This window comes from Aythya fuligula, chromosome 14, assembly GCF_009819795.1.
Source record: "Aythya fuligula isolate bAytFul2 chromosome 14, bAytFul2.pri, whole genome shotgun sequence".
NCBI lineage: Eukaryota > Metazoa > Chordata > Aves > Anseriformes > Anatidae > Aythya > Aythya fuligula.
This window is the reverse complement of record NC_045572.1, coordinates 12,241,186-12,251,800: the sequence shown is the minus strand read 5'-3', so window position 1 is coordinate 12,251,800 and position 10,615 is coordinate 12,241,186.

Sequence of the window (10,615 nt, the reverse complement as noted above, 5' to 3'; positions counted from 1 at the left end):
ATAAATAAAAATAAATTGGGGGAAAAAAAAAAAAAAAGCAGCTTGGACCAACTGGTTGCTTTAATGATCCATCAGTTCTATTTTAATTGGCTAACTAATCAGATGCTCAGGGTGACTCTGCACATGCCAGGCAATCACTTGTGAGGGCATTTTGCAGGAGCTGGATTTTAAATATGAACTTGTTCACCATGGATTTTGTCGGTAAATGAGAACATTGATTGAGGCTCATTAGCTGAACGAATAGCAAGAATTCAGTCCGGCTGAAAAGACGTGCGTGCCTTCCAAATGCACAGAGCGTTAGCCCAGTCATCACAGCTGAGATACTGCCAGAGTCCAGGCTGCAGGGATACGTGTTTACCATTTGGGAGAGGTACTGTTTACCAGGCTTCAAATAAGTTCACACAGGTCTGTTCGGCGGACACACACAGTCTTTTGCTCTCTGGGTTTTGGACTGTTTGCAGTTTTAAACAAACAAACAACAAAAACAAAAATATTTAAAAATAAAGAAAAAAAAAAAACATATTTCAGCTGAACTTCAGGTGTCATTCTTGGCCTGAGTTTGCAATTTCTAGCAAATTGACAATGAAATGATTCATAAGTTAACCCCATTTCAGCACCATGCTGCCGGCGACTGCACAGCACCAGCAGGAGATGCAGCCAGCACTGCCACATCAGGCAATGGCTGCCTCCTTCACCAGCACCAGCAAACTCCTCCTCGGCTGCCTCACATGTGTTGCGATTTATGCAGGGAGGAGTTATGAAATTCAGCCTTAGCAGCAGCATTTGCAGTGCCCCTACATTAGAAATGCTAAGTGGTGGTACTCAGTATCAATGATATTTTAAGTGGTTTTGAAAGCCTGGAAAGCTTTGGTTAAAAACAGGTTTCATTTTGTGAAATCCACTCCCTGGAAAATTATCAAAATGCAATTTCTTCCCAGATTTTTTGCCTTTCTGGTTTTAAGAAGTACTTCCTGATTCTTACTTTCTTTCCTTTCTATCCCTATAGGTAATTCATTCTTTCTTTCTTCTTTTTTTTTTTTTTCCTAGCTAGCAGAAAAGATGAATCAACCAAACAAAAAAAAAATCACAAAAGCAGAAAAGAACCATTGAGTCCAAATGAATCCATTTCATACTCTGTAAAATGATAACAACTTCAACATTTTAAAATTTTATGTGCAGCTGGATTTTTGTATTTTTCATCTACATCTAGTACAGACAAGTTTCTGCTATGGAAGTTCAGTTGTTAAATCAGGGTGATTATTTTTATTTTTATGAACAGAGTCCAAAAATCAGTGATGAGAACTATCTGTTTTAACAGCTTTTCTCTGGTGCTGTGACCTTGCTTCTTCTGTCCTTAAACTGAGCAGAAAAATCCTCTTGAATTTAGTGATGAGGGTTCAGACCTAAATAGCTCCGGTGCCAAATGTATCCCAGAGGAAAATTATATGGCCTCATTTAATAGAGAAAAAGCAAGAAGTCTGGCCAGCAGCTGAAACTTGGCTTTTTTTTCTGCAGTCATTCCCGAATAAAAAGCAGAGTGTAGGTAGTCTTTAAATATGTGATTCACACTATCAGGCTATTGTAATAAACATTACTGATATGATCTGCACTTTTCACAATTGGGGTTTGTGAATAGGCCTTCACATAACAGCTCTGCTTCAGGCCATCATACAACCAAGCTTGTGTAACACCAGCTGTGGTATTTTCCCCTTCACACCTACAGGGACATTTTTTCCCCTACTTCTAGCCTCTGCTTTCAGTCTCAAAAGAAACATCGCAGTGCAGGCAGAACACACACCACTGCCTCCTCACTGAGGAATGCCTGTACCATCTGCTTGGCCCTGTTCAGTGGGTGCGTGCAGGGAGGGAATAGCACAAAACACCACTGAAATCTCTCAAACAACCTCATTTGGCTTGGTTTCCTGCTGCTGCTGGGGCTGGACCCCTTGTGGGGCTCCTGTTCCCACCTCACCTTCCTCAACAGCTCTGGGCCCATGCTGCTGCCTGGCTGTGACCCACCTGCAAGTATTATAAATGGCAGCAACTCCCAAGTAGATGGGAGACAGGAAGGCCCCAGTGCTGCTTGTTATTTCAGCACCCTTTCAGGCAAAATATGTCTGCATTGCATGCCATAAACTCTACCTACAATTTCAGCTTAGCATCTGAGTGCTCCAAGTCAGCCTTAGGATGCTCTACGTGACTGAGGTGGGCTTTTACACATTGACTACAGCTCTTCTATCTGCTTTGCCAGACTGGGGAGATGTAACAACAACAAAAAAGATTAAAGAAACAATATGCAAATGCTGGAAAATGATGTTGTATCTGGGATGCGGCCAAGCAAACACAGGATGCCCCATAGCAGGACACCCACAGAAAGCAAGAAGTCTCTCAGGAGGAACAAGCTAAGGGTGTGACCCCGCTGTGTCCCACATGACACATTCATATGGGTTTCAGTGCTCTGACAGCTAAAGCTAACGCTGGGCGCAGGAAGGGCTGCGTTAATTTAAATGTGCCCCCTCCCCAAGCACAACCTTTTGCAAACCATCCCAACAGCAGCCAAATGCCAAACGCAGGGTGAGAGCTGGACACCCAAAAACTTGCATTGCTTTCCAGTATCAGCAGTCTGACAAATAATAAGCGCCTGCGTAGGAGGAGTGTGTGTGCACACAGACATGCTTGTTTGGGGATGGGGGGAGCCCATTTTTGAATAACGTGCATTTCTGTGTTGGTTGTAGGAACTTCCAAAAGCATTTGGTTATTTCAATAAACCCCAATCTCAAAAGAGAGGTTTTTTTGCAACAAAACCCTCTTAAACTATAATAACCAAATTTGAAAATAACTATCATCTAACATAAAGAGGCTAATAGAAAAACAGCTATAGTGGAGCCATCAGGCTGTGAATGCTCTGAGAGCTCTACGCACACATGAACAAAGCAAAAAGAAAGGAGAAAAGCACTGTCACTTCCAAGAAAACCCACAACCCACCACCTACACGATGAACTTTTAAGCACAGAATGCAACATGCAATGAATTATTTATGGATTAATCTGCAGCAAACGGTTTAGAAGGCAAAAGAAACACAAACTGGTGGCACAGCCCTGCCAGGGTGAGGGCAAAGACGCGAGTGCTGGGCACTCCTGGCCAGAAGACGTCTAAGGCCGCATGCGAGAAGTTGCACACTAAGGAAGTTTAAAAGAAACAGTTTCTGGCAAACTCCAGCCTGCTATTCTAGTAGCCTCCAACCCCACTGAACCGCCACATCATTATTCAAGTGACAGACACAAGCACATTTTGGTCAAAGGCTTTTGGTCAAAGAATTGCTCCAGCAGCACAGTCACTACCTCTCACCTTTCTCCCCACTGCACTGGTTTTATGCGAAGGTAAAGCACAAGTACAGTCAGTTGTGTTTAAAGGCTAATGACAGGAACAAAGAAATCACAGATGTAAAGGCCACATCCTGCTTTTACATTAATTCTTTGCAGCCTGCCTACAAAAAGTGGCTGTCCTGCCTGATGCTGTGCAAGCTCTGCAGTACACGGGCCTCTCAGCTCCACAGGAGGCCTTTAGCACAGCACTGAATTAATGCTTCCATGGTGGGCCCTGCCCCCAGGCCCAGCGTGGTGGGGCACAGCCCTGCCACACAGATGGGGCTTGGGTGTTTTGCAGTGCCAGGATGGAAACCCTGTGTCCAGACAGACTTGGCAAAATTGTAGGGGAAAAATAACCAAACACAAAAAGGTCTGAGTAGGCATCAACTCAACATGCCTCATTCATTTCCATTTTAGTTTTCTCTTTCTGATTTGATTTTTGGATCTCTGTAGATGACCACTGTTAGGGAGGCCAGTTTGAGACAAACCTGCTGCTTTGCACCTCTTCAGAAAGGTGATGGGAGACAGCAAAAATAACAGCAGAAACACTGAAAGCTCTGCAACCCTAGAGCAAGTGCAAGCAGCTCCCAGTGAACTCAGTAGGCATTGTGCAGATTGTTGCTGCCATCTTTAAGATACCGAACAGCAGGCTCAAAATGAAAGAGCCAGAGGTTGGTGTGATGTGAATGAGAGGGTTTAGATCCAGATTCATCAAAACTATAGGCTGCTTTAGCTCAGGAGAGTTGGTCTGGGCTACACACTTCATCAGAAATACAAGACTAAAACAAAGAGCTATCAGGGCTAAAACAAGAAGATGAAAAAGGAAAAGGAAAACAGAAAAAGCAGTAGAACAGTTTGGGAATGGGGTGTGTTTCTTTTATTCCTCCAGGCTTCTGCATTCAGGCACTGATAAGCCCATGTTTCCTGTTTCTCTCTAAACTCAGCTGCTCATACAGAATACTGTAGTTCTCTGTGTTCTCAAGGCTTCCACTCAGAGCTCTGGAGAATCCAAATCCCCAGGGAAAGAGTTTTGCTGAGGCGGAGGCAAGAGCCTTACTCCAAGGGCAGTCCATGTACCCTGAAATCCGCTGCTGCCCTCAGAAGAATATTTTCATCCACAATTTGCATGAGGACTGCAAGGAGGACCTTAAGATAAGCCTAAGAAAGTGTGGGAATGTAGATGGCAGGCATAAACAAGACATTCATTAAGTTACAATGAATTATTTGCAATTAGAAAACACTTATAAGCTGCTAAATTCCATTAACATTTCATGGCCCATATAAAGTGACCCCTAATTGCATGCTAAAGAAGGACCTGTCTTTTTATGTTTCCATCTCACCACATAAAAAATAATTAGGTGAGGAGCACGTTGCCCAGACCGGCCCACCACGCAGCAGGAGGCTGGAAGCGGCAGTGCTGACAGTCCTGAGCCTGTGGCTGCAGCCAAAGCCTGGGTGCGAGGGGGATAAATGCAGCACACGTGGGACTGTCGGGGAACTGGCTGTGTCTGTGAGACGCTGAGCTGATCTAGGCCTGGACTGGCCTTGGTGTCATGTGTGCTTGAAGTCGCTGCCAGGCAGCTGTAAATGTCCAGGACTCCAGAAAATAACTGCATCTGACCTGGCCACAATGACTCAATTTATGAGAGTGGTTGGGGTCTGGGGATATTGTTATGTTACCTTTGGCTGAATGGAAAGAACAAGCGTCATCACATGCTCCTGTCTTGGCTTAGGAGAACCTGATGACAAACCAGAAATGTCAAATTCACCTCCTAATGTCCCAAAGAAATGAAGAATTAGCACTCACTGAGTCTGTATCACCCTAATATCCATCAGCCCAACACCAGTCAGCCTCCTGGTGCTGCTCAGGAGCACGGGGTAGGTGGGCATCTGCAACTGAACTAAATAGATAAAAGCCATCCTGGTGATGCCTGGAATGGAAATCCAGAAACACTGGCAAATCTAGAGGGAATTGCCCTTTGCCTGCTTGCTTTCGGTCAAATCTAGAACAGAATGTATTCCCCAGGGGGATATCTTAATAAAGTGACCCTCATATTGCCCCAGCTCATTTACATTTGTTCTGTGCTGAGGTTGTCACATATAATGTTCTTGTAAAATACATACTTGGTATCAATTGGATAAATTGCCAAATTCTAAATGATCCATGCTCAACTGCAAAATTGATCAGGCAGTGACTTCTCATCTTTGATTTTTCTATACTCTTCAAATTTTCTCACTGTTGGAATTCATGTCCACAAGAAATTTAACATGGCTGCTTTGCTTTAGCAGTAATTTCCCTGGCTTTTCCTCAGTTTGAGAAAGCAAGTGAAGTTTCATGAAGCAGTTTGCTTACAGGAGGAAAAAAGAAAAAGAAAAAAGAAAACAAAAAAAAAGGAAGAAGAAAAAAAAGCTAAGAGTTTTAAGAGTTTTAACTGAGAAAATAAATGAATGAAAATAAATAAATAAATAAAGCTTGGATGAAGTTAAACACAACACTCCGAAAAAATGAGTTTACACTAAACACACAGAAACCCTGAAACATGGCACAGGAAAGGAAGTCATTCTGTACTAAAACAGCAGCAAACTTCTTGCTCGGCTCAAAGCAGTTGATGGCAGGCAGGTTCCTCCCTCAGCACCATCCTGCACCCAGCAGTAGCCCTGTTTCTCGATATCTCTGGGCTGGGGCTGCATTACATGGGCATCATCCCTGCCCTGCCCTGCTCCTCACCACTGATTAATGAGGACTGGGAGCTGCAATGTCTTGAATACAGAAACAGGTCAGCTAACAGACATTAGAGGCTTGTTGGGACAAGAAAAAGGCCTGTCTGCATTTGATTGCTAACAACTAGCTTTAACATGCATTTTCCAGGGAATATTTTTTATGTTTAAGCCTCGGGATACTGGCGGCATGAGCAAAAATCCCTTCAAAGAAAAAAGGCGCAAGCAGAAAGATAATTAGTCATGAAAGAATTAGTGGTGAAATCATATTTACTGAGCCAGAAGTGCCAAGGCTTGGTTTGATTTCAGTGGAAGCATCCACGCTTTAAAACAGGGCATATGCTTCTGGAGCAGTCACTGGAGGCTGCAAAGCAGTTCCCTCCTGGGGGTGGCTGCTGCCGTGCCAGCACGAACAGGATGGGTTTTCTGTACATCAGCAGGAGACAAATTTGGAGAGGCATTTTTTGACATGCTGTATGGAGAGGAATTTTCAGAGGAATTCAAGCTGTTTCTCTTCTGGCTTTGGAGGCAGTGTTCAGGACTTCACCCAGCACTCAGATAGGAGATTGTTCTGCTTGAGTGAGAGTTTAAAAGCCTCAAAAGAAAAAGAAGGTCTGCTCAATCATTTAGTTATTTAAAAATCCCAGAGACCAGGTATGCTGAAGGAGTTGGGGAAGCACATGAAGTCAGAGGTGAGACTGGAAAAAGCCTTTTCTTCCACTTAGTTTCAAGACCACACTAAGGCACTTCAATTATCGGTTGGGAAAAGGCTGCACAAATCATAAAGGAGGTGCTGGCAGTTCACTTTTTGGAGCATGAGCTCTGCCAATGGCATCATTTGGATGTTTAAAGCCCTTGGCTCTAATTGTAGCATGGCTATGCTTGAATAAACACTGCTAGGATTACAGTCATTGTGGAAAATGGGATGGATGATGTCCCAGTCTGCCTGAGACGGGAAGCTACTTCTGGCTCAGCTGGGAGGGCGAGATGGCACATAAAGCTCCTGACATCATGACACCTCTCTGCAATGATTTCCCCCAAGATAAGAGGGCTGATTAGGTGCAAGGAGAGAGGATAAAGCAGATTGAAACATCCCTCATGCAGATGTTCCATCTAAAGTCAACTGCATGCAGGCTAGGCTGACTTGCAGGCACTTCAGCAGCCAGTTCTGCAGAGAGTGGGAGTCAGAGGTGTCTGATCTCCCCCTAGATGCAAGGACCAAGACTCCTGGGGACTAGGGATGTTCCCCACTTGTGCAAAGAAACCCAGCCCTCAGTCACATCCCTGGCTGGCAGTCCAGCTATATCATGACTCCACGGCCAAGACATTCAGCTCTCACACAACTTCTCTGTCACTTTATGGTATCCATCGTCTTCAGGAATGTGTTCCATCAGCCACAGGTAGATGGCTGAATATATGAGCTCCATCCTATAATAAAGAGAGCCACAGGCAGTGCTAGGAGGTCCAGCCCTACGTTTCTTTATCTTTGTAGATGAGCAAGTTTTGTGTCCTTGGAAGAGATGCTGTGGCTACTGTTAATTACTGATCACTGAAGCCAAGCTTCTATGGCCTTGACATCTGCTGCTGCCTGTCAGATGTCAAGATGCTGTCAAAACAGGACAACTGGGTTAGAAGACAAGCCAGTGTCATCACTGTAATGGGAGCTGGTATTTTGTATGGCTGGCCCATCTTTCATGCACAAGCATTTGATCAGTCAGAAGCAGAAAGATGAGCTGTATGCACAGCTTCATAACTTCTGCTGTAATTTGTCTCCCACATTAAGTGCAACAGTCCTAAAGATAGTGACTTATATCTGGTGACAAATGTAACCGCAGCAGCTGAAGTTCTGCCTACCTGTCTGCCCAGTCCATCTGCCAAAGCCTGCCTTTCCTGCAGCAGGGCTTGGGGGCTGTACCAGTGCCCACACCCCAGCTGCACCTGGAAACACGAACCTGAAAGAAGCAGAGCTGGCACACAAAGACCTGCTGTATAAATGGGACAAACCTGTTCCATTTAGCTGTGCCTCCTGGAAGAGAGCAGAGAGGAGTATGTTGGGTACCTGAGCACTGCCAGACATGACTGCAGTACCAGTTTGTAGACTGATGTAAAGGAAAGCAAATTACATGAATTTAATGTGGAAGTAGCATTCTTCCATCCACTAGCCAGACATGAAGCAAACACAAAGAATAGCATAGAGGAATCATGTCTGGTTGTGCTGTCCCTGAGCCTGTGAGCCTTGTCTGTGAGTTCACCTAGATCTAGCCCAAGAATTTAGAGGTATTTGAGTTACCTCCAAGGTGGAATTAACACTTGACATATAGCTAACAGGACAAATGAATTGAGCATTTCTGTTCAAGGCCTTGAAGCTTCTTGCTTGGCTGTACTAATGCATCTTGCTCTGTTTATCAGCGTATCCATTAGCTAGCACAAACTTGGAGGAGCTTCCTTGCTTGGGAAGCCATTAGTATTCAGCAATGTGCTATTACTTCTGGCTTCTAGCTGCAAAGCAGAACTCAGGCCAAATTTGTGAATTTTCGGTCCTATGATAAAATTATACAGCACAAACGATTTGAGGAAGATTGACTTTGAGGGTAATGTACAAGGCCAGAGTGCTTAGACCAATTCCACATAAGCCATTTAGTGCCTCTCTCTGTCTACAGCTCTATTCTGGGATTTCTTAGGAGATACTCCCTAACACATACTGGAATAACACAAAGGAGCTTCAAACAACCCAAATTCCAAACCCCTTCCTAGTTCTACTGAAGTATCTATGATATTAGGAGAAACAAACACAGCATTTCATAATATTGAACACAAACCCCTTCAGTTTGCAACACACTTCAGCATTATGTACTGCCAAAGCTGTTTGCTTAAAAGGTTCAGTCAAAATCATAGAAAAATAGAATTTGAGGAGGAGAAGAAATAAAATTCTTTAGCCTATGCGACATCGCTAGAAGATGCCTGTAGCAGTTATCTTTTGCTGAAGCCTTGCATTGAATGAGCTTTGCGATGTATGTAAAGAGACAATCTGCTTCCCACCATGTCTAATTTAAAAGGCTTTTATATTGGCGTCCTGAATGAAATGTCCAGCTGGAACTTGTTCTACAATGCGCTAACTGACCAGGCTAAAGAAACCTACACTTACCAAGAAAGATTATAAAAGGCGTAATTCCCAATAACATGGAAGCTGACCTTCCATTGTAAGCAGGAGGTCTGTCAGACCATATAATTTTAGTTGTCAGTTGCAAACCATCAAGGAGAGACTTTAAGCCTATACTCCACACACACACAAAAGAAAAGGCAAGTACTCTTATAAAGCTGAGCTGTTATTTATAAAAATTCATGCGTGCTTTTATGTGTAGGTCTACACTTCCATTTTCTGGATGAACACTGGTACTTCTGCGCTGAATGAAGCTTTGATATACTATTCAGCTATATGAAACAACAGCATTTCATTATTTCCCGTGGAGGTTTCTAAGTGAAACTGGTTGATGATCATCACAATTCAACACACTGCTGTTTTTCAGTGCTAGGTTAGCATTGTGTTACATTAATGGCTGAACAGCTCAGCTGGGACTTACAAGCAGTTGTAAGCAAATGCTCTTGCCAGCATCAGTTTTGTAGGTTCTACTCTGTAAAGTAATCTGCTAGTGAAAGATGCAAAACTTCATTAGATCTGAGCCAGTGTACACCTTGCTGAGTAAACACTGGACAGAAGACACCAGGTCTGAGGGTAGGAAGGAGAGGAGGAAGTGAGGCACTGTTGTCCTAGATAGCTGAGCTGCCTTTTTTCAGAGGACACCAGAGAAGAAATCTCAATGTTTGAGGTCCAAATGAGCCCCCTTTAAGCTGCCTAGAGATATTCACACAGATACTGTGGAAGGCCACCTTTGAGTGGATTATCTAGATTTTGGCAAGTGTACAGTGGTTGCCTTGACTGCATATAAACCAGTCAGATTTTTGCTCTGGACAAATCAGCCCAGTTCCCTCCAAGACGTAATAACTTAACTCTCCAGAGATCTGAAATAAAGTTTGGAGAATAAAGTTCATATCAGCTTGGCCTATCATAGAATAATCACAAAGTTAGTCATTTAAACTTAGTAATAGATGCTTCCAGATGTTTTGAGAAAAGAAAAATCAAAGTCAAGAACAGTTTTGTTATTTTTATTTGAATTTTAGCTGGGAAAATATAAAAAGGAATTTTTAAAATCAATTTCCATCCTCTGTAGTTAGTGCCTAGGGAACAGATCTTCAGCAAATATTCATAGTAATGAAACATTTAGAGGCATGCTTGTTAGGTTTACCTGCAGATTTTCTAGCCATGTTCCAGAATTGGCATCCAGGTGTCATTAGTCAAATCTGAGAACTTATGGCCTACACAACTTTAGTATTTCATAGAAAAGTCTTTCTAATGATATAGCAGACATTCTAGAAAGGTATATTGACTAAATTTCCTGTAACAAATGAGCTTTTATAACCAAGATCACAATTTATATTTGTAAAATTCCTGTTGGCTTCAAAGAAAACTG